Below are 21,569 nucleotides of genomic sequence, written 5' to 3' on the forward strand. Positions count from 1 at the left end.
ATGGCCCACTTTGCTATACTTTGAGGTGTCTACTTCTCATAAAAAAGAGAGTACATTCACTTTTACGTTTTTTTAAATGCAGTGTGATTGTAAGAAGCTTCTGTGCTAAAATGTCTGTGAATCCTTAAAATAGAAACATAAAGAGACACTGCGGAAAATAACATTTATGGGACCTTAGTCCTTCCCTAACAGGTGGTTTACTCTTTCTGAAGACTATGTACTACTTCCCTGCCTCTCTTTCAGCATTTTTATAGGCATGTATGTTCTGAGGACTTTCTTCTCTTCTCTTCTCCCAAACCTTTGAAAATAAGTCCAAGTATTACTTGTGCATTCTTTTTTTCTCCTTGGTTGCATGACATTAGTTTTGAAATGAAGATGCTGTTATTTAGCATCCATTCATTAAGTATTCTAATGAAAGTAAAAATTATAGTAACCTGAATATCTTAGACTAAAAAGTTACATCTTTGCTGTCTTAGAGAGGCCAGCTTTGTAAGCATGTTATATCTTATTATGCCTGCATCCATGATCCCAGGGTGTTAGTAGCTTGGCAACGTTCCGCGTTATATTGTAAGAACAGGGTGAGATTAAGCTGTTCGTAAATCCTATCTGAGGAACAAACACATCTTCAGGGTTCATCTGGACAGGCTCCTGTGAGTTGTTTACCTGGACCCAATTTGCTAAAGGGAAAAATGTAATGTATTGTGGTAAACTGCACTAACCAGACAGAGAAAAGCGAAGAAAGCTGGTGTCAGCTGATAGCAAGAGTGGCATATACCTCATAGAAAGGTAAGAGGGAACTTGGAAATGAGACCTACTGTACGTGTACTAGACACATATGTTAGTGTAACTTGCATATGAAACTTTTCATCAGTCTTGATGGGGATTAAATTTTTTTCTGAGTACTGAGAGAACAGCTAAGAAAGACAAGAGAACAAATTGAGACTCAATGTGTCATAAATGTGGTAATGTAGTGTTGAAAATATTTTCCATGAATAAATAGAGGCAGTTGTAGAATGCTAATTGATAAAGATGATGGAGGGGGTGAATAAGTCACTGAGAAAGCTAAAACAGCATAAAATGGAAGCTGGTAAAGATACTATAAGCATGTATGCGAGTGTTTATTTTTACTTTTGAATTCACTAAGTGTCATGCTAACTGAATTTCTCTTTATGGGGGTAAGATACACCATTTTTGCAAATACTGAATTTTGTTTAAAAAAGTACCTACCCAGCTTTAATAAGAAAGGCCTTGCTTCAGTATCCAATTCTAAAGATAGTAAAGATGTAGACATTTTTTAATCTCTTTACAATATCGCAACATTGTGAATAAATGGTTGAATCTGAGCAGATCTGCCTGTTGAAGCCAAGCCCCACTGATGCAGGAGACATTTAGGAACTTGTTATCTACATACTGGCACCTTTCTATTTTAATATTTGTCAGGATTTAAGGGTGTCTGGTGATTGAAGAGTGAAAACTAATATCATTATAGGAACATAATGGTTGTTCTCTGTTCTAATAATTATTCATTGTACATTTTCAGCATTTCCCAAACTTATTTTAACAGTGTCTTGGGACATTAATACTTATTTCACTGTTTCTTTGCTGTAATAAGTCTGGAAGTAGAGCAAGTCTTAAATTGCTCATATACTTAGTGTTTGTTTTAATTCTGTGACCCTTTCTGCATCTTGGCTTTAATTTGGCTAAAGAGAAAAGGAAGTACTTTGCACAGTGAGAGAATCCATTCTTGACGCATATCTAGTTTAATCAAAAACTGGAGGTAGCGGCATTCTCATGTTGGTCCTTGGAAAATTTCCAGCTGAACTTAACAAAGTTTGAATAAAATTTGTACTGCTAGGTGTTGTGATGCTCCCCTATCCGTATTACAAACTGTGGGAATGCTTTGCAGTAGTTTTAAATATGGCATATATTAGTTGGAATTGCAGGCAAGCAACTGCAGGCATTTTATATACTTACTCCATTTAATGTACTCTGACATTTTCCTTTTATCTAGTCTGTCTGCTTCCCTTTCCCCCTAGCTTTTAGAAAGTTCCTCAATATTCAACCTTCAGGGACTTCTAAGGTTCACGTGAGACAACAAAATCACTGTAATAGACCCACCAAAGTATCCTGTGGTTTCTGACCATTTACCTCCTTACCTTGTGTGCCTGATAATCAACACAGGGCTGTCCAAATTCCCTGTCTCTGTGGCTGTCTCTCTCTCCCAGGACAGTTGCATTGAGACATAACAACTCATCTTCATTAGAACTCTGACTCATAATGCAATTAATTGTGTCAGAAAGTGAAACACAGTCCTCGAGCAGACCTGCCTCTAAAACATGTCCCAACATGTGCTGAATGCTATAGTACATGAAACACTGGAGAAGATGCGTATTTCCACAGGTAGATGAGGGATGAGAGCAGACACGGAGGGATCTGGTGTTTTATACACTTGGTTTCCATCGTTGTTTTGGGGGAGAGTAAAATTTTTTTATTCAGGAAAGTAAGGAGACTAAATTATAAGTTGTTATTGTTGGTTTTGTTATTGTTGTTATTATTATTATTGAATAATTAATAATAATAACCTTATACTTTTTTCTGTCAGTATTGTCAGTCTTGTACTTTCTGGGCAATCAGAACTGAAGAAATGTATTTTTAATTCAGTGCTGGTAAAATTATTTTTGTGACATCCATGACTGGATTTCAGGTTTCCAACATGAAAATCCAAGTCAGAAATATAACCTTTCCTTATAATACAGTTTGGCTTATTATGTGTGTTTGTGGCTGAAGGTAAATGCTCCAAGGATTTTTCTTAAATTTAGCTATAGGCCACTCCTGACCTTTTACACAGAGGTGATTTCTCCTATTATTGGACAGATATTCTGCATAACACATAAATAATCAGTTTAAAAAAAAAAAAAAAAAGAGATTCAAGAGACATTTTTCTGAGATGATGTTGAAAGGGTGGTGTATCCTAAAAGAAATCAGTGGAATCAGAGGTGGTACTATATTCTAAACAAACTGCAGTGAAGGAAATTTGCAGTTTTTCAACTTGCTATAGTTCTGTAGTGGTGGAAATAGGTGTTTCAGAAATACATCACGTCTGCATAACCAGAACTGAAGTTTTTGTGTCACTACTTTTGCTTCTTTTTATTAATGTCAAATGCTTGTTTCACAGATAGAAATATACACTTTCTTGTATTCTGAATGGAAAACTGTGTTGTGTTTGGGATAAATTTCATCAAGTGTTTTTCTTCCCTGCTCCTACAGCCTTTATAATTATTTACTTTTTGTCCTCATTTGATGAAGTGAACTTGAATGTGCATAACAAATACATGATTAGCATATGGTTAACTGGAAGTGTGTTGTAGGTGGACAGATATGCTCTCTAAATGAATTATGGCAAGGATCTTCAAAGTAGAATGTGGGAATTAGAGGCTCAAAATTCTATTGATATTCAACTGGAGTTGGACACTTAATTCCCATGGAAATCCCATCTAAGTGCAATTGCATTTTAAATGGTAGACAGTGGGAGAAGAAATATAAAACACCCTTAAAATTTTGCTCATCCAGCTGCCCAGAATGATGTCAATATTACTGCCAGCTGTGTCCTCTTTTTTCTAATCTGTCTGTTTTGTTATTACAAAGTGTTCACTATTCACTACAATAATGTGAGCAGTAGGAACACCTGGGAATCTGAATCTTATAAATCTCTCCCCAGATTGAGGGAAGCATGAGGGAAAGCAGCCAGCATAAATACAAACTGTTGTGGCAGACAAGGACTCATTACCACTGTGCACTTTAAGTGACCGAAGAAAGATTCAGGCTTTGCTTGGAAAAGCCATTAGAGATGTTGAGTTTTCACAAAAGGAAAGAGAGTTGGCTGCTTGAACTTGTTTTCATTGCAGAGAAAAAAATGAAGTCATTGGTACACTGTTAAGAAAATCAGCTGAGATGGCTTCAGTACAAAAATCAAAGATGAATTAGCTTGTTATTGAAATAAAAAAAATGGATATGAGCTGGACTTTGGCCAAATTGAATAAAATGAGAATGTTAGCCAAACCTGGAGTAACTCTATTTAACTCTTGCCTGTAATAAAATATGCCTTCTTCTAGTTTGTGCCATAAGTCTACCAGTGCTAATGGCAAAGGTAGTTGAGACAACTTCTTTGATTTTACAATGTTCTAAACTTTTACTTCTAACTGATGAAGATTTTAAGTTATACGCTTCTAGGATAACTTACAAACCAAGTATTTTTCATTTTTTGAAAACAGGTTAGGGTTTGAGCCAAAGATCAGTTGTGTTCTCCACTGTGGACTTGCTATCTAAAGGATGTCTGATCTAAAGATTAATGAACTTTGGGCTTTGAAGTCTAGACTTGGTGAGCCATGACTGGATGGCCACCCTGTGTGGCCATGCCACTTCTAGAATTTGAATTACTCTGTTTAAAGCAAGGACCTTTCATCATGGCCTTGTGAACACACGAGTAATTTTTTCTCCCTGCAAAACAAGGAAGCTGAGCAGCAGAACTTGCTTAACTGCACACCTGAAGAAATAAAAGTCCTATGTCTGGTTTGTTTTCAATAAAACTGTAAGCTTTCTATTCATGAGGAAAGGGAACACTTTCTTCTTTCTAGTGACAATTTTGGAGCATTGCCGATCCTTGCTGTTTTGTCACAAAATGGTGATAGTTCAATGTTTACCTCAGGCTCTGGTTTCTGAGAACAGGTATTGAATAGAAAGTACATCTTTCACTGAGGGTATGAGGAAACAAGGAGAAAAGTTTCTTTACTCCTAGTTACAGAGAAAAATTTGAAATTTGACCTTCTATGCTAAAGACTCAAAACAGATATGGTAAATAAAAAGATGTGTCATTGTCTTCTTTTCTCCTCACGCCTCCTTTAAAGTTCATGATATTTAAGTCAGCTTTAAGATTTCTAGCCTACTAATTTATGATTTTTGACAATCTGGGAAGTTACCAAGACTAATTATGTAAGTAGGTGGCTTTTATATGAACTTGGTTTGTTCTTACAGCCATAATTGTCCGGCTAGTTTTGCCTGAAACACTCGACCCTTTACCTAGTGTCAAGGAGTTGAAAAGAATCGGGGTGAATTACAGACATATATATATTCTTTTAGCCTCTGCTCCTGTCTGTCTAAACAAACAGACTGTTAAATCTGTTGAGCTTTGCAGAGAGAATGCAAATGCTTATCTCCTTCCTATCCTAAATCCATGCTATGGCGAGGTGACAGTAATAAAAGCTGCCTTGAAGACATATGGTGCAACTGGATAGCACACTGTATTTTCTAAGTGTTTTAGGTCAAATTTTCAAAGACTCTGAAATGAGCTTATCTCATTTGCAAAAGTGGCTTTTCAGTGCATGAAGAGCTTACATTTATTGCCTTTCAGTCTCAAGAAGATTTTTTTTTCCACATTAAAACAAAAACGATCATAATTATCTTTACAGAAGAATAGTAGGAGAGAAATCAGAAGATATTTGTAAATTTACTCACATACATAAATAGCAAAATAATTTTAATATAAAATTTTGGTTTTTAAATACTAATTTAAGGATCAGATATATTCCTGTCATTAGCTAGATCTGTAAACTTACATGTGGATATTGCTTGTTGTGAGTTAAAAAGTGTATGATAATATAATTGGACCATATTCTTGGGGAATTCTTACTTCTTGTTTCCCCTTATCTTATGTGTAGGGGAAGGGATTGGTTCAAACAAATGCAGCAACTGAATAGAAGCCCAGAGCTTAATTTTTTTTTTTTTTTTTTAACCTATAAACCAGAGTTTATGTTCTGTTAATCACTCACTTCAGATATCCTAAAATGTTCTGCCACCTGGCTTTGTAGTAAAATTTACTACTTCTAATTAAGGGCAAAGCTTGAGTCTGAGGCTGGTTTGGACTTCAGGTTGCTGAACTGGCACAGCAAACATGAATGTTAAAGAGGTGATGGTTTCCAGCCAAGGAAGGCTCAAATCTCTTTGTTGCTTCCTATTTCTGATGCCTTTAAAGCCTGCCATTGACACTGAGCCAATAGCTTGCTCTTGTTCCTTGTCAAAAGAAGGACTCTGGAACAGGGTCAGATAGATGCATGTTGGTTTCTAAATGGAGAGACCTTTTTGGCAGTAAGCATAGTGATAAAAATAGCTGGAGCTGTGGAGAGAACAAAGACAAAAGGAAGAACAAAAGGTAAAAGGGATACCAGAGTTTAAACTGCATATAATCAGACCTTGGATTTATCCTTGTTTCTGAATTTCTACCAAACATCTTTTTTCTATTGCCATATTTCTGCAATGTTATGGTTTCTTAGTCAGGGCAGGCCATTAGACAAAGAGAGTTCTGATGAAAAATAGTTGTGGGCACAAGTACAAAGAATAAAGAAAACAATGATTATTTAATTGTAAGTCTGAATTAAATACATTTCCAAGTAATTTTCAATAAAATTAGATATAAGCCCAAGGATAAAAGTATTCTAATCAACATGATCAAGGTCAGGACATTTGCATGGAGGTTAAGCATTGTGTCTCAGGTGCACTTTTAAATGCAGTTTAAGGAATAGTCAAACATACATACCCCATGTGGCAAAACTAGCGTGAGATTCCTGTTCCTAATTACTGAACCCAGCTCTGTGTCACAGCTTGCCATTCCCCAAGTTAAAATGATGCAAAGGTATGTGAGTTCTGGCTGTAAATCAGACCACTGCTATCCAAGAACACAGCAATAATCCGTTGAGCACCTTCTGTAGAGCTTTAACTTACAAGAGCAAATATTTGGGTGTCTGACTACTGTTGTGCTTTCCTCCTTCTACGCAACCATAATGGCATCTCTTGTAAGGTTGTAGGTGATTACTCTTCCAGAGGACTGAGATATGGCACACAAATTTTCCTGCTTTTGAACATCTAGAACACCTTTCATGAATGCTCATGTTTTGAGCCATCAACTAGGACTGGAGCAATAGAAAACTTCCTGCATTGTAGTCTAGTTCACACAAGCACAGTGTGATAAGTTAACATTATTTTAAAAAATACCTGTCAACCAGCAAGTTTAATGACACAGCGAGAAAGCTGAGAAGTCAAATGGTTACAGGTTCTGATGGTTTATGGGTTCTGTTGGTTTGCTACTAGTACTTTGATTCAGTTTCACATATTTCTACTGCAAAGAAAAATAGCCATTTTCATGTTTCTAACCAAAATCAGTTGTAGAGAGGGTTGGGTTTTTTTAGACTATCCTGAATCAAATGCTATCACAGTGTTATAATCTATACCACAGTTTGAAAAACAAATGTACTATGAAAATTAGGCTTGAGAAGTATAGAAACCCATGCATTGGCATGATGCATTGTATGTCACAAGATCTGGGAGGCAGCCCCTTAGTTCTCCTTTTTTAGTCCCTTTTAAGTAAAGATTTTTTTTTTTTAGAGAAGGTTCATCTTTTTTTCATTTTTTTGTTTTACTATTATTGTTTTCACTTACAAACAAAAACTGGGCTGAATTTTGATTGTTTGCTTTCTCATGCTTAGCTAATCTGTTTTTGTGCATAGAAATTATGCTTTTGCAGTTGCAGTGTGTTAATAGATGGTCTTGTAAGACATCTTAAATCTCACTGATCATGTTTTTAGTACTGGACTGGAGCTTTAGGCATTGGTATTAGTTTTCAGGAAGGCCAACATATATAGTAAAAAGCTTGTCAATCTGCAAATGGTCCTCTTCATATATGTTGCTTCTTAATTTTACATTGGAATAGAACTGTTGGTTACTTAGGGCAGCAAAATATTAGAAAAACTAGTTAGCATATTTTTAGAGGGTAAGATACTACAGTAAAGGGGAAGTGCAGGAGACGTACAACTTGAGGTCTAGCCATTCCAGATTAAGAGCGCTTTCTTCTGTCTAGTCTTTTGGATTAACTGGACAAATATTTCTTCTGGTGTACAGAACTGAGTGCTATTTTTTGCAGCCTTCCAGATGAAACTGAAAAATTGAGATCCTCTCTGCTTCACAAGGGCACAAAGGTTTGTCCTGGTTCTGCTTTGGAGTAAGGTGAATTTATTGTGCAAACATTAGAATTGGATAATTTTGCTTTCCCTGCAATTCTTGTCTGTCACTTTCTTTGTTTTTTCCCCCTTTACTCCAACCAAGTCCAACTCCCTCCTCTCACTTTACCTTCTTCTTCCACCTCAGGTTTAGACTATCTGTCCACAAACTCAACTCCTGGACTCACTGTTTTTACCACTTGCACATTAAGTGAATTCTATAGACTAACACAGTAACAGCTGCCATTCCCTATCACAGTTGCACTCTTGAGCATTTGTCAGGATTTTGGTCGTTATCCTTTCAAGTCCTAAATGCTTTCAGCTGTACCAGAGACATCCTGCTTTTCTCTGTTTGCTGCTTTCCTCTTCCCTGTCACCACAGCAGCCACCATTCTTCAGCTGCTGCTTGATGTCAGAAAGGTGAAATCTGCTTATTTTTTCCTCTCTCCCCAAGCTTCTCTGCCACCTTATTTTTCTTTTTCTCTTCCTCATAAATTGCCTTTCTACAGACCATCTGGAAGAACTGATTCACTCTGTGCCCTTCTCTTGCTGTAACGAGATTTCTGCCAGAGAAGTCATTTGATGTTAGTCTCATCTTCTGTTCTGTCTGTAGCCTCTTCCAGACAGGGAACAGCACATGTGAGAAGGCCCTTGTCAGCCCAGGGCTGATGTGTTGCACACTTGGAGTTATAAATACATATATATATGTGTGTATATATAAAAATATACACATACAAACACACACACATATTTGTGTATGTAAAAATATGGTTCTCTAAGTTAGTCAGTAAAAACAGGCTGTGCGCAGACAGAATTCCCAAGGTTGGGCTGTTTCCTGGAGTTGTGTGGTACTCAGGTGTCTCCACACTTGGACTTCCACTGGCTACCAGAGGATTTCTGCACCGTACAGTTCAGCTCTTCTTAGAAACTTTTGACTAGGTCTCAGTGAGGAAGCTTGGTACCAGAAGAAAGGTGTCTGCACTAGCAGGGCAGTCCTATCAGACTCATGAGAGTAACAGGGTACATTAGCAAGGGTGCAGCTTCCTATAACACCGTAACTTCTAGACCTTGAATTGGTGGTTGGATCATCAAAATGAAATGGATTATGCAGATGCCTATGATCCTGCAGAGAAAGAGAGGCAAAGAGGCAGTCTTTTGGAGTTTGTCACCTTTGGATTTCATTCCAGGCAATTAGAACTATCAGAACATTTGGGTTTCAGATGAAATAATATGCTTCTAGAACGTTTCAAATCAAGTGTAGTTATTTCCTCTTGTCAGAAACGAGAAAATGTGTAGAAGATAACTGATTACAAAAATAAGACTTCTAAGAATGTAATTTTATTTTGCTGGCTGCTTTGTTTCTGTTTAGACCTTAAAATGAGAGACATTGAGAAGCATAGGTTGATTGTTTTAAAGGAATTCTTCTTGCTGAAACCCTGTAAGCTGATTGAGTGTCTTGCAGAAGAACATATCAGAGACTGATTCTCATGCACAACAGCTTGCTATACATTTCATACTAAATGTGTATCTTGTTCTACTGATTACAGTATATAAGGGGGTAATACCTTAAAGTCACATCTGGCTCAAATATTTGTATTGTATATTCATTATATGCGAAGTTGCTTAGGCATATATTTTTAGCAGTAAACATCTGTGGTGAAGTTAACAACTGTTGGCTTGTGAGAGGTTTTTGCGTAGCAAAAATCAACCTTTACTGCAGTTTTGGAGGGGATAGAATTGGTTTCATTCCAAATCAGAACTCAATTTGTTATTGAGATAGTACCAACTTTCCTGGTACATCTGTGTATATTTACTATTTGTGGCTGAGTTTGTGCCTGTGCATCCTGGCATGTCTGAACTGCCAACCTATTATGTCAGATTCTTCTGACTTTTCAGTCTATATAACAATAATAACTCTTGTTAACTAGTTATAAACATGGTTGCATGATTCAAAGATTTAATAGCGTGTTAGTGGATGATGGAAAATGATATTGCATGAAGTTAAACTCACGTTAGGATAAACACAAGGATGGAATTATATAAGTTCTGAAAGCAACTTTTCCCAAGGGAAGTATTTCTTGTTTGGTTGGTTTTTTTTGTTTGTTTGGTTGTTTTTTTGTTGGTTCCTACCCCCCTTCCAACTCTTGCAAGCCTTTTCAAATTCTTTTAATAAAAAATGAAATTTAATTCTACTACCTGCAGACTAATTGTGGATAGCCATCTTCATTCTCCTTTTTGCCCTCACAGGCACCTGTAAAAAGTAGATCACTGTTCTTTTGACTGTGATTTAGTTATAGGTTGTAAGTATATTTTGTGTAAATGAAAATTAATCTTTTAGTCAAAAAAACAGTTAAAACTAGACTACATGTCAGTCTTAAATAAGCTTTAAAAAAGCCTATCTACTCTCTTAAAAGGAAAGGAAACAAAAAAACCCTCTCAATAAACTCTCCATTGAGTAAAAAGCATGAGTTCAATGACGTACATAGTCCAAAGGACCTCTATAGCTGACATGATGAGCATCTAAGCTATATTTTGAAATATGTAAAGTTACATAATTAATGGATACAATTTTTAGCACATTCTTTTTTTAATCTACTTGTTTTTTTCTTCTCTACAATCTGGAACTTTATGTGCTTTTGTTTTCATAAACTCCCTCAGGCTTATAAACTTCATAACTTAGGTTTGAGTTTTTCTGATTTTTACCTAAAAACATTCCTTTCCAAATACTTTTTTCCCCAAACTCCAACAAGATAAAACAAAATTGTTCTTTATCATATTACATTTATATAATGATTTCTTCTGGAATGAAATGAAAAATCTGTTGAAGAGAACTGACATCACTTTGCCATAGTCTTGCCTTTTCTGAAGAGCAAAATAAAATTTATTATTTTATTCCACATTAAAAAAGCCTAAATGATAGAAATTTCTGTATCTTAAAGGCATCCAAGAGTCTACAGTCATTACAAGAACACTTGGGCTAAGAAATGTAAGGTTATACTGTACGTACATTACTATAGTGGCTGTACATTACACTACTGCACATTGTTTTCTGATGAGTTGCTTGCTTTGTCCTTTCTGTTCCCCAGGGCTTGCTGTAGGTGTCTATTTGTAGAAAGGAACTGCATGGCTATGTGATGCAATGTTTTATCATACAGCATTTCAAAGATGGCATACATCATCCATTTTGGACAATAAGCATCCTATCCAAATGAAGCAGGAAAATGCAGGCAAGCCAGATGGGTAATTTTCTGGAGTATTCAGGGAAATGGTAGCTATTATGGTTCACTGACTATCCAAGGTGGTTTGGCACATATATCATTTTAAGCTATTCAGAACATAGTAACCAAAACCCAGTGAAGTGGCCTGATCCTGTCAGTTCCTTTTCATTTACTGCAGTCAGATTTTTGGCATAAACCTTAGCTGTATCTCTCCTGTGAATAAGATTGCCTTGCTGAAAAAATTGGAGGAATGAAGTAAACACTGATAAGAGGTAAATGTTTTAAGCTCTGGTAACTAAAAGATAATGATTTATGTTTTTATCAATGAATATCTGGCATTTTTCTAGAGCAATGGAAAAGCTAAAAATGTTTCTTAATTACATTCAGTACAATCTTCTGTTTGTATGGACACAAATAAATAAATACAACATTTCTAACCTTTGTATCTGTTTTCAAACAATAATATTTGAAATTCTAGTTAGAAAGTGAAGATCATGTATACAGTAATGCACATGCAAATAGTCTCTGTGGCTGTATCTTGATCTTATCATCAACCTAATATACAGTTCTTTCTTTTGCAAATTCCCTTAAATCATTAATCTTAACACTTTCAGTGACATAGACATGCATTTTGTGGAAATTAAAAAAAAATTATGAATAGTAGTTCAGGTGTACTTACTTTAAGTATTATACAGATTCTGCATCTTTTGATCAAATGCAAATAAATGTCAGATATTTTGTGTACATGTATGCTGCTGTGCCCAGCCATCAATGCTGACCTTTATCAACGAACTAAGAAAAAATCGAAAAGGTCATGATAGATATAACATTTTTTCAGCTGAAATGTTATTATACTGTTTATGTACAGACAATCCCTACAATCAAGCATATAGTTTCTTTAACAAAAGCTGTTTCAATATAGTAAGTAATTAACAGGTTCTGTACTATAGTGAAAAGAGAATCCTGTTTAATGAAGTTTCCTTTTGCTTGACTGAAATGATGTTTAGCATACCAGCTCCCCCTCCCCCCCCCAAAAATAATTCCTACCTCTTTACTATAAGAACAGCCTTTCAGTATTGTACCAGCTACAGGCGGAAAATAAAAGATGCTGCAATTATATTTTCTTACCGGGGGTGACCTCTAGTGTGAAACAATGGCATTTAGCATTCTTTTGGGTTTGAAATGACAGCTTTTTGCCAATTACACTGGATTTCTCAAGTTCTGTCAGCGTGTAGAGGAACAAGATAATTTGTCATTAAAAAAATAACTCCCAGCCCCTACCCTGGAATAATTCTGTATTCTCAGTCCAGTGTTTCCTTGAAATGTTTGTTTGCTTATATTTTCTTTAAGAAGTCCAATAGCTTTTCTTGCCTAAATACTGTAATTCAGATTCTGTCCTGTTACTTATGTCACCAGAGAAGCTATTAGTTATACTTGTCTTTAGCTCTTTACACATTCATTCCTTCTCTACCCTTTATCGGTATGAATACAACTATTCAAGTTAAAACCCACAAAAAAGCTTTTTTTTTTATAATTCATAGAGAAAATGTGTTAATGAAAATTAAATTTAGCAGATGAAAATCTGAAAAATCAGAGTATGTGAAAAAGCAAGCTGTACTGCAGCCTTAACGTCAATCCATTTGTGGTCGATGTGTGTGTAACATCTTTAATGCTGTGGTTGTACTAGCTGCTAAAACAGTTAACTATGCAGTAATATTGTAGGTTTTTACATTCCAGTTTATCTATAGATGTGTTCCATCTCTTAGAGCTGGGCAGTCTCTGCATATTCATGTTTATAAAAAGCATACACATATAGGGTTTTGTTTGGTTTTTAAGTCAAAGGCTACGTCAGTTCACAGCAAAGCTGACTTTGTAAGTAATTGCATTATCCCTCGGACTGTGTTTAAGAGAGGCATGGAGTTTATGTGCATTGCAGTATGACATGCTTTACTCTTACTCATCCCATTAGATGTAAAATCATTGCTGAATATTAATTTTCCTCTTTGCGGAGAGATACATGGAATTATTGTAATTCCAAATGGTGCTAGCAATATCGGTAGGAGACACAAATTACTGAGATTATCCTCTGTTCATGAACAAAGTGGATGTTAGTATGAAGACCATCAAATAATAGCCACATAAAAAATAATTTACTGCACACTTTTTTTCTCTAATTATAAATTTAACCAATGTGGGCTTGTCAGGAAAGGAATATAATTGAATGTAAAAATAGAAATATTAGTTTGGAGAAAATGTATGTCAAATTTAAATGAAATATTTTAAGATTTTGAAATTAATTTGGAAAATTATTCTTTTTCCTTGAGATACTAACGTTTGGTTATTTTGCAGCCATGATGTTCTTGGGCTTTGTTTGGACAGATCTTGTAAGCTAAACAGATCTTAGGCTAAGTACAAGCTAGGCAGTCACTTGGATACTACTGTGTGCAGGAAGTGTGTGGACATGTAATGCACTGATCTTTAGAATTGAGATACATGACAAAACAAATTCTACTCTGCAAGAGGTGGACTCGTATTTGGTCAGCTTAGTGTGATGGCCAGTAGAGACTGACACTTTAAGTTACTTTGGAAGTTTGCAGTGAGATCAGACTGTTGCAAGTTGCGTGCTCATTGCCTTAAAAGGAAAAAAAAGCATTGTTCAGATTGTTGACATTTCCTTTTGAAGGGTGTTTTGAGATCTACTGGTATGCCAAAACAATGCAAATGTTACAGTGCACTCTTAGAATAGCTCAGTATCTCAAAGGTTTTCAAACCAGAAGCAGGTAGTTTGAATTATTACACAGTTTCCCTGGAAGTAGATTTTGGTGTATCTATCGTAATTACTCCCTCCAGCCATTCCTTCCATACTGAGTCATGGAACTTTTTTCAGGTGTCAAATATTTCCATATCTTGTGTTCATTCACTGATGCATGTCATCTTCTGTTATTATTATTGCTTCTACTGCTATTACATATCTTGAAAAAAACATTCAGCATGTCCTATTTTCTGCCATTTCTTCTTAGACAGATAAACGGACAGCCCCTCTTATGGAAATAGCCTGTGTCCAATTGCTGTAAGTTAAAAACCTCTGGTACTTCCAGTTCAGCAGTTAGATCACTATCTACAGCTAAGCAAAGGGACAGAGGTCACCTTCATCTAGAGTGAAACAATATTAGAAGATTAGGGAAATAAGATCTAAGTTTATCTAAATCATATTATAGATATTGAAGTTGACCTAACTTAGGAGTGCTGTTCTTTCAGGACTATAAATCCTGAGATCCAGGTGAGTGGAAAATACTTGGAATCTGCAATCCAAATATTTGTTCAGTTGCCAGCAGTACATGTTTGAACTTGATTAATGCCCTGCAATCAGAAACCTGAACTCTCAGAGTTTTCCTCAGCTATATTCTATATATAGTCAGGTAGACAAATAGTAGAGCATGCATTATGCTTAAACTCAGTTGTTACCACTGCTAGGAACTGAATCTGTCACACCAGTTAATTTGCAACTTCTCTGCCTAACTATTTTAATAATACTGACTCACCAAAAGATTTAGAAGTTTCCGAAACACTGTTCCCCCTGCCATGGGTTTGTATTGATTCCAAAGCTGATCTTCATAGACTTCTGCAGAGGACTATACTGAAAGGGTGAATACAGTTTTCTCAGTCTACTTTTAACTTAGTTTCCAAGGAGGATTTTTCCTTGTGTATGGAGTATTTATTGGTGCATAGCTAGTACATGTCAAGGTCAGGGCTTTAAACGTTAGCGATGGAGAGTGTTCTAACAATGCTTTCATAGCATTGATCAGGAGGATGCCAACATGTTAAACCTTACAGTATTTTGAAAAGTGCTTTTCACTCAAAAATTGAGGTAGGAAAAGTGTTGTTTTGAGAGGTATTTTTGAAAAATTGAACAAAATAATATCAGAACTGGAAATTATTTTCAAGAAGTATGCTTTGTAAATGAAAGCTTGTAGAGTAAATGATATTTGATATGCTTTTCCTTTGCACTCTTGATTGATTCTTGGTTTTGCTTTAGATGTTTTCTCTCTTGTATTTTTCTTCTGTTTGTGTCTTAAGACAAGTCCTGGTGAGTGTAGTTTCTGATTTCAAGTTCTTCTTAGGGGTTCATCCCAATTGTGTGACTTCATGGACTTAAGGTGAAAAATTAATTTGACTAAATCCTTATTAGTCTGCGTGTTCTATAGAACTTTCAGTTTCTGTCCTGTAATCATCTGCATTTTATCCAGCCTGTTTTGGGTCAGGAAGAACCATCCTCTGTGCTGCAAGGTACAGTGGATCCATTGCAGTGCTGTCAGCTAACACTGAAAACAAAAAGGCAGATATTTTTGTATTTTGATTTCTTTACCACTTTATGAGAAAACACACATACAAGTAATTTTGCTGAAGTCTTCCCATGTGAAGAAGATGCTCATCAGTCCTGTAATTTCCTTCATAATGTTATGAAAGCCTGTTACTTCATTGTTATCTTGAAAGGGTTTAGTCACAGTGCTTTTTCAATGTCTGCAGCCATTAAAGCCAAAGGTATGCAAGTTTTCTAATATATTTAAACATTTTCCAGTCATTTAAGGGGTGTGGCTTTGCAGATATTTTTTTCACAAAACTTTATCTCCAAATGTGCTATAGAGAGCCTATATCTGGCTTGTAACTTGTTTAGTCAGATACCAGTTAGGTAAAATCCTGTGTAATTCCTCAACAGAAATATTTTCTACTTACTAAACCAGTTTTCTTTACCTCATGGCTTTTTATGGTGCACTTGTAATTTGTCTGAATACCATCTAATCTGCATAGTGTAAAAATTCTCATGCTGTCAACACAGAAATATTTTATTCCTGTATGCAGGCTTTTTCTTTCTTCTCTTTCTCTTTGATCCTTACACTCTTCAAAATGAGGTAGGGCCAGAAGAATTATCAAATTTGTGTGCAGATTCAGAGAAAACTTCCATATCACTTCTCATGCAAAGAGATGTGGGATACCTCAGTTGAGAAATCAGAAACATAACGGGATTGATTTTTGCACAGGCAGCGTTGTTCCATATACATTTCAGGGTTTTTGAAGATGACATCCAGATTGACTCCCTATCTCCTCAATTTTTGAAGTTGTTTGAGCAGTTTAGCAAATGTTACTTTGTGTTAATGGTGGATGACTAAATAATTGGAACATTATCACAAGGCAGTTTATACAGCTTCTAAAAAGAGTTAACCTCTATGTCCCTACAATACTCCATTCTGCTCCTAATCACATGATTTATTAAATAGGATGGATTTTTCTGTGAAAGGTATCTTAAAATATCCTATAGTTAAAATAATTTTATGGATTTTATAAATAAATGTTAAGAAGACTCTTAATTTCACCTACAGCATATTTACAACATTAGTAAGAGGCCCACTTTAAGCTTTCATTCTTGCAGTCTTACAGCAAAAGCAATATAATTCATTAGTTTGAGTTTCATGAAAGCTATGTGCTGGATAAAGTAAGCACTTCAGCTTGTCAGGTCCCCTGTTGCATTTAAGACCCTCTCCAGAGATGTTTTATTAATTACAGAATCCACAAAAGTTTACAAAATAATGCGGGGATGGTCTTTATAGATCCTCTGCTAGCTCTCCGGCATCCGCTGAAGTTGTTTGAAACCAAGATTGCCACTCTGCTGGTTATGTGGCATATTAGCATAATATGTGCTTATAGTAAACATCTAATTCCAGACATGGCATTTTCCATGACATTCTGAAGTTTAACTTCTTTCACTTAAACTCTTCTTAACAGTCAGGCTCCTTGTTCTTACCTGATTGTCTGTTGTTATTTGGAAAAGGCTTGATGGTCTCCTTTCACAATCTACTAGATTCATTTGCAACTGTTGCTCAGAATGAAAATTTTACGCCTATTATTTCAAGGAAGCGCAAGCTGGTGAAACATGCATGACTTCTAAAAAATTGTACAATTGTGTACTGGCACTGCAAGTGGACTTAGCTTGAACAACAGATAGGATGTTAAAAGAATTGCTATACTAGTAAATACAATGCATTCTAGTACAGTCGTTATCATTGTTCAACAGTCTGAATTGTGCTTTTCATTTTGACAGCCCCACCTTCTACAACACATCACCTAGCATTTTGATCTCTTTCATCTTGCTTTTCCTTTTGCAATTTTATATTGCTGCTTCCCCAGTCTCTATGCAAGTGCTTACACAATTACCTTGACATCTTGAGATATAATTACAACGTTTTATGTTTCATGCCTCATTTTGGCCATAGTAAGTAAGTCAGCTTGCATAACCTTGGTCTGACTCCTTTGTGCTTATTTAACTGGTCTTAATCTGCAAAGTTTTATTGCTTGTTATGGCATCTTGTGCCACACAGTTTTCCCATAACCACTTCACCCTGTGTAGTCTTGATAATGCTTATTCAAAGTTCAATGTACAAAGTTCAGTGTACAATTTTTTTGTATGCTACCTACGAATTAGTAGATCTGATTGTATGTAGAGCTCTTGTATAACCTCGTCTACTTTTTATCTTTGATTAAGTCTATGCAACTTTGCTGACTAGGCAACTAATTTTATATTACTGTTTTTCTATTTAAGATAAAATTACTAGATGACGACAGATGGCATTAATTACAGTATTGGGTGTGTGCAAGTCTATGTGTGTGTATGGCAGCATGAGGATAAACTATAACAGAAACATCATTGCCCATGAGGAGAAAGGTAAGAGTGCTGCAGAAGAAGCTTTGAGTTAGCATGATAAGGCAGTTTGCACAAAGAGAACAGCCTTAGTTTTCATGAGGTATTTAAACAAAAACATAAAGTATGTTGAAGCTGAGGCATTTCAGTTTGTCTATACTGATCTTCACTGGAGTGAGCCATTAACTATTTGCTTAGTAAAATCTAATTCTGCACTTCTTGAAGTGTTTTGCCTTTTAAAAAGTGAACACATACTTGTTCTGTACATAACTCTGAGCCTGTTTTTACTTGGTTCAACTGAAGTTACTGCTGCAACTCAGGACCAAGTTTTTACTTCTGACTGGTCCTTGCCTTGTCCCAGTGTGTCAATACAATGAAATATTTTCCTGAAATTGCATGTAGGAGAATAGTCCTACTGAGTTCATATAAATTCAGGCTAGAGTTCATGGCAGCAGTCTTTTAAATCAACAGTCAACTTTTTAGCTACTGTGCTAAAATTTGTGTGTAAAGAACAGAGTGAGTATGAAGAAAGCAGGTGTGAAGTCAAGGAATGGGTATATGAACTGAGAAATAAATTGAGAGAATTTTTTTAGCATGTTGTTTTATGGCTCCTGGATATATGCCTCTTTCTTCAGAAGCGCAGAAGCTGTGCTGGAGCTGTTGTTCTCTCATGCTCACACATTCACATCCTCCCATGCACATGCTTTCCTATAACCAGTTCTATTAGGATAGATTTCAGTAAAGTGGTAACTACTTCAAATTGAACCACAATGCTGCCAGTAATTAGAATTTCAGTACATTTAATATTCTTATTCTTATGTATGTGTACATGGGGAATATAATGCATATTGAACATAAATAATTAGCAAAAAGGGAAAGTGGATTTTTATAGAAGTCTGCTTATTTTTCTGCCAATAAAAGCCTTCTGATTTTGAAGATCAAGATGTGTTATGATGCATTGTCATGGTTTAACCCCAGCCTGCAACTAAAAGCCATGCAGCCGCTCACTTGCTCCCCGCACCCGGTGGGGTGGGAGAGAGAATAAGAAGAGTAAAAGTGAAAAAAATCATGGGTTGAGATAAAGACAGTTTAATAGGTAAAGCAAAAGCCACACAGGCAAGCAAAGCAAAACAAGGCATTAATTCACCACTTCCCATTGGCAGGCAGGTGTTCAGCCATCTCCAGGAAAGCAGGGCTCCATCACATGTGATGGTTACTTGGGAAGACAAATGCCATAACCATGAGCACGCACTCTTCCTCCTCCTTCTTCCCAGCTGTATATGCTGAGCATGACGTCATATATTCTGGAATATCCCTTTGGTCAGCTGGGGTCAGCTGTCCCAGCTGTGTCCCCTCCAGACTTCTCGTGGCGCCCCAGCCTACTCACTGGTGGGGTGGGGTGAGAAGCAGAAAAGGTCTTGACTCTGTGTAAGCACTGCTCAACAACAGCTAAAACATCCCTGTATTATCAACACTCTCTTCAGCATAAACCCAAAACATAGCCCCACACTAGCTACTATGAAGAAAACTAACTCTATTTCAGCAAAAACCAGCACATGCATTAATATGATTTTCTTTATAGCACAGGATGTATACTGTCAAAGTCAATGCAGTCTCCACAGAAGTAACATCATTTTAATTCTACAGGTCCTTGTCAGTTTCATATCATCATAATAGTGAAAGCAAATGGCTTTCAGCTATGTGGACAAGAGCACAAAATTTGCTTATTCCTTTAGCATGTTTTGCAATTTGGATCTTTTGTTCTGTACATAGGAACAAATTGCTTAGGCTGAATTATGCCTCTCATGTCTAAATATTCTTTTCTATGTAAAATTTTATGAACAGGTGGTATTTTTGCTTTGTTTAAGAATTAACATTTTTCATTCTTCCTGAGACAAAAAACCAAGAGGAGCAAATAAACATACATATTCAAACATGAACAATTTCATGCTCTTTTTATTTTATTTTTTTATTTTGCCATGTAACCAGGTTGCACATGTCAATTCTAATCTTTGCATCCTGGCTTTAGATCTCACTTTGGTAACAACAGCCACAGTCAGTGAATGGAAGTTTACTTTAGAATACTGTTTTTACTCATTTACAAGCTGTTTATGTGACAGTTATAACCTAAGAAGGATCTAATTATTAACATTTTTTTTAAACACTCATGTTTTTTTCACTGTGATAATCAACATATTTAGAAGCTGTTAGTGATCTTTTGGTAATAAATTGCTGATCCTACAATTATGTGTCATTGTAAAGAGCTATGAACACATTTATAAGCTATTAATTATTAATTCATTTCTCTAATGTGTCAGCATTGCTTGCTGTATTTCTCCATTGCTGTATAAATTAAATGCCATGCCGCATTTGTGTTTGAAAGCCTTCTTCTTCACTTCCACAGTGCAGCAACTTCCGGCAACTTTTCCTGGGAATCCACAGAGGCTACAAGCATGAATACCACATACAATTTTCAAGTTGTAACTTCAGATTCATATTTCGGTCATTGCTGGTGAAGATACACTTAAGGAAAGAAGTTTCCAGAGAAGTTGTGATACAGTGGTCTGTTACTGAAGGACTTGGAAGAAGGGCTGCTTGGGAGCTGCCTGGCTTACTAGATACAGCACAAAATGACATCTCCTTTGCTAGCTGAATTGAAAGGCCATGATTTCAGTTCAAGGTCTTATATAATGTAACTCTGCCCTCCTGTTTACTTTTGTACTTTCACCTGCTTTTCTATCCTCTCTTTATTCAACACAAGAACAAGACTTGCAAGATTTTCTCAACGTGCTTCTCTCCCTCTGCTCTCACAACTTCTTCCATATGGCCCCATTTGTCTTCATCCTACTTCCTGAAGCAGTCTGACAACCTTTCGCACTTTTCTTTTTGAATGACTCGTGAAGACACAACTTGAGAAAAAAGGACGATAGATGTTGGCCTACTCATCCAGTGAATAGATGCATGTCTATCTACATAAGACATTTATGAATCATGGGGCTAACAAGATGTGTGCTTAACTTTTACCCTTTCTGTTCAATGCTTTCATCAATTCAGTCTTTTTCCTCCCACTCCCTTATGTATGTACTGTCTAATTAGACTAACATTTTTGAATCAGGGTCATCTTTTTATATGTTTATGAATTGCTCTACACATCACATTTATACATTTGTGAAGTGCTTTACACTTTCTGATATTTGGTTATAATGCATATTTTAAAGGTAAATATGTTTACTTGAGATCCTTTTGTATTATTAAAGATTTCTTTTGGTTTTGGTGATGTAGATAAGGTGATAAAAGTGAATGATTAGAATAATTTCACTTTCTCACTTCAGAAGAAAAAAGTTTTTATACATCTAACTATGGGGTTTTTTTTTGATATGTACATTCCAATGAAAAAAATATATATTACATAGAAAGTCAGTATTTTCCACTCCTCTTAATTCATACTGAGGTGTGGATGTGCATTTGGATGTATTACTTAACTTGTGAGACTGGAAAAAGTCATACTAATAGTTCTGAAACTTGTTAGATGGCTTGATCTGTTGCTGACTGAAATGTGTGGAAAGTCTCCCACTGATTTCTGTGGGTGTTCAGTCAAGTTCTGTATGTTCC

At 36.0% G+C, this 21,569-nt stretch overlaps 1 long non-coding RNA gene across 1 annotated transcript; it reads left to right on the forward strand.

Moving 5' to 3' along the window:
- The first annotated feature begins 624 nt into the window (after positions 1-624).
- Positions 625-21,067, forward strand: LOC115336899. Its single transcript, XR_003921986.2, has 3 exons — positions 625-786; positions 17,859-17,981; positions 20,362-21,067. It is a non-coding gene; the product is annotated as an uncharacterized LOC115336899 (long non-coding RNA).
- The last annotated feature ends 502 nt before the right edge of the window (positions 21,068-21,569 follow it).

The sequence above is a fragment of the Aquila chrysaetos genome, chromosome Z, assembly GCF_900496995.4.
Source record: "Aquila chrysaetos chrysaetos chromosome Z, bAquChr1.4, whole genome shotgun sequence".
NCBI classification, from domain to species: domain Eukaryota; kingdom Metazoa; phylum Chordata; class Aves; order Accipitriformes; family Accipitridae; genus Aquila; species Aquila chrysaetos.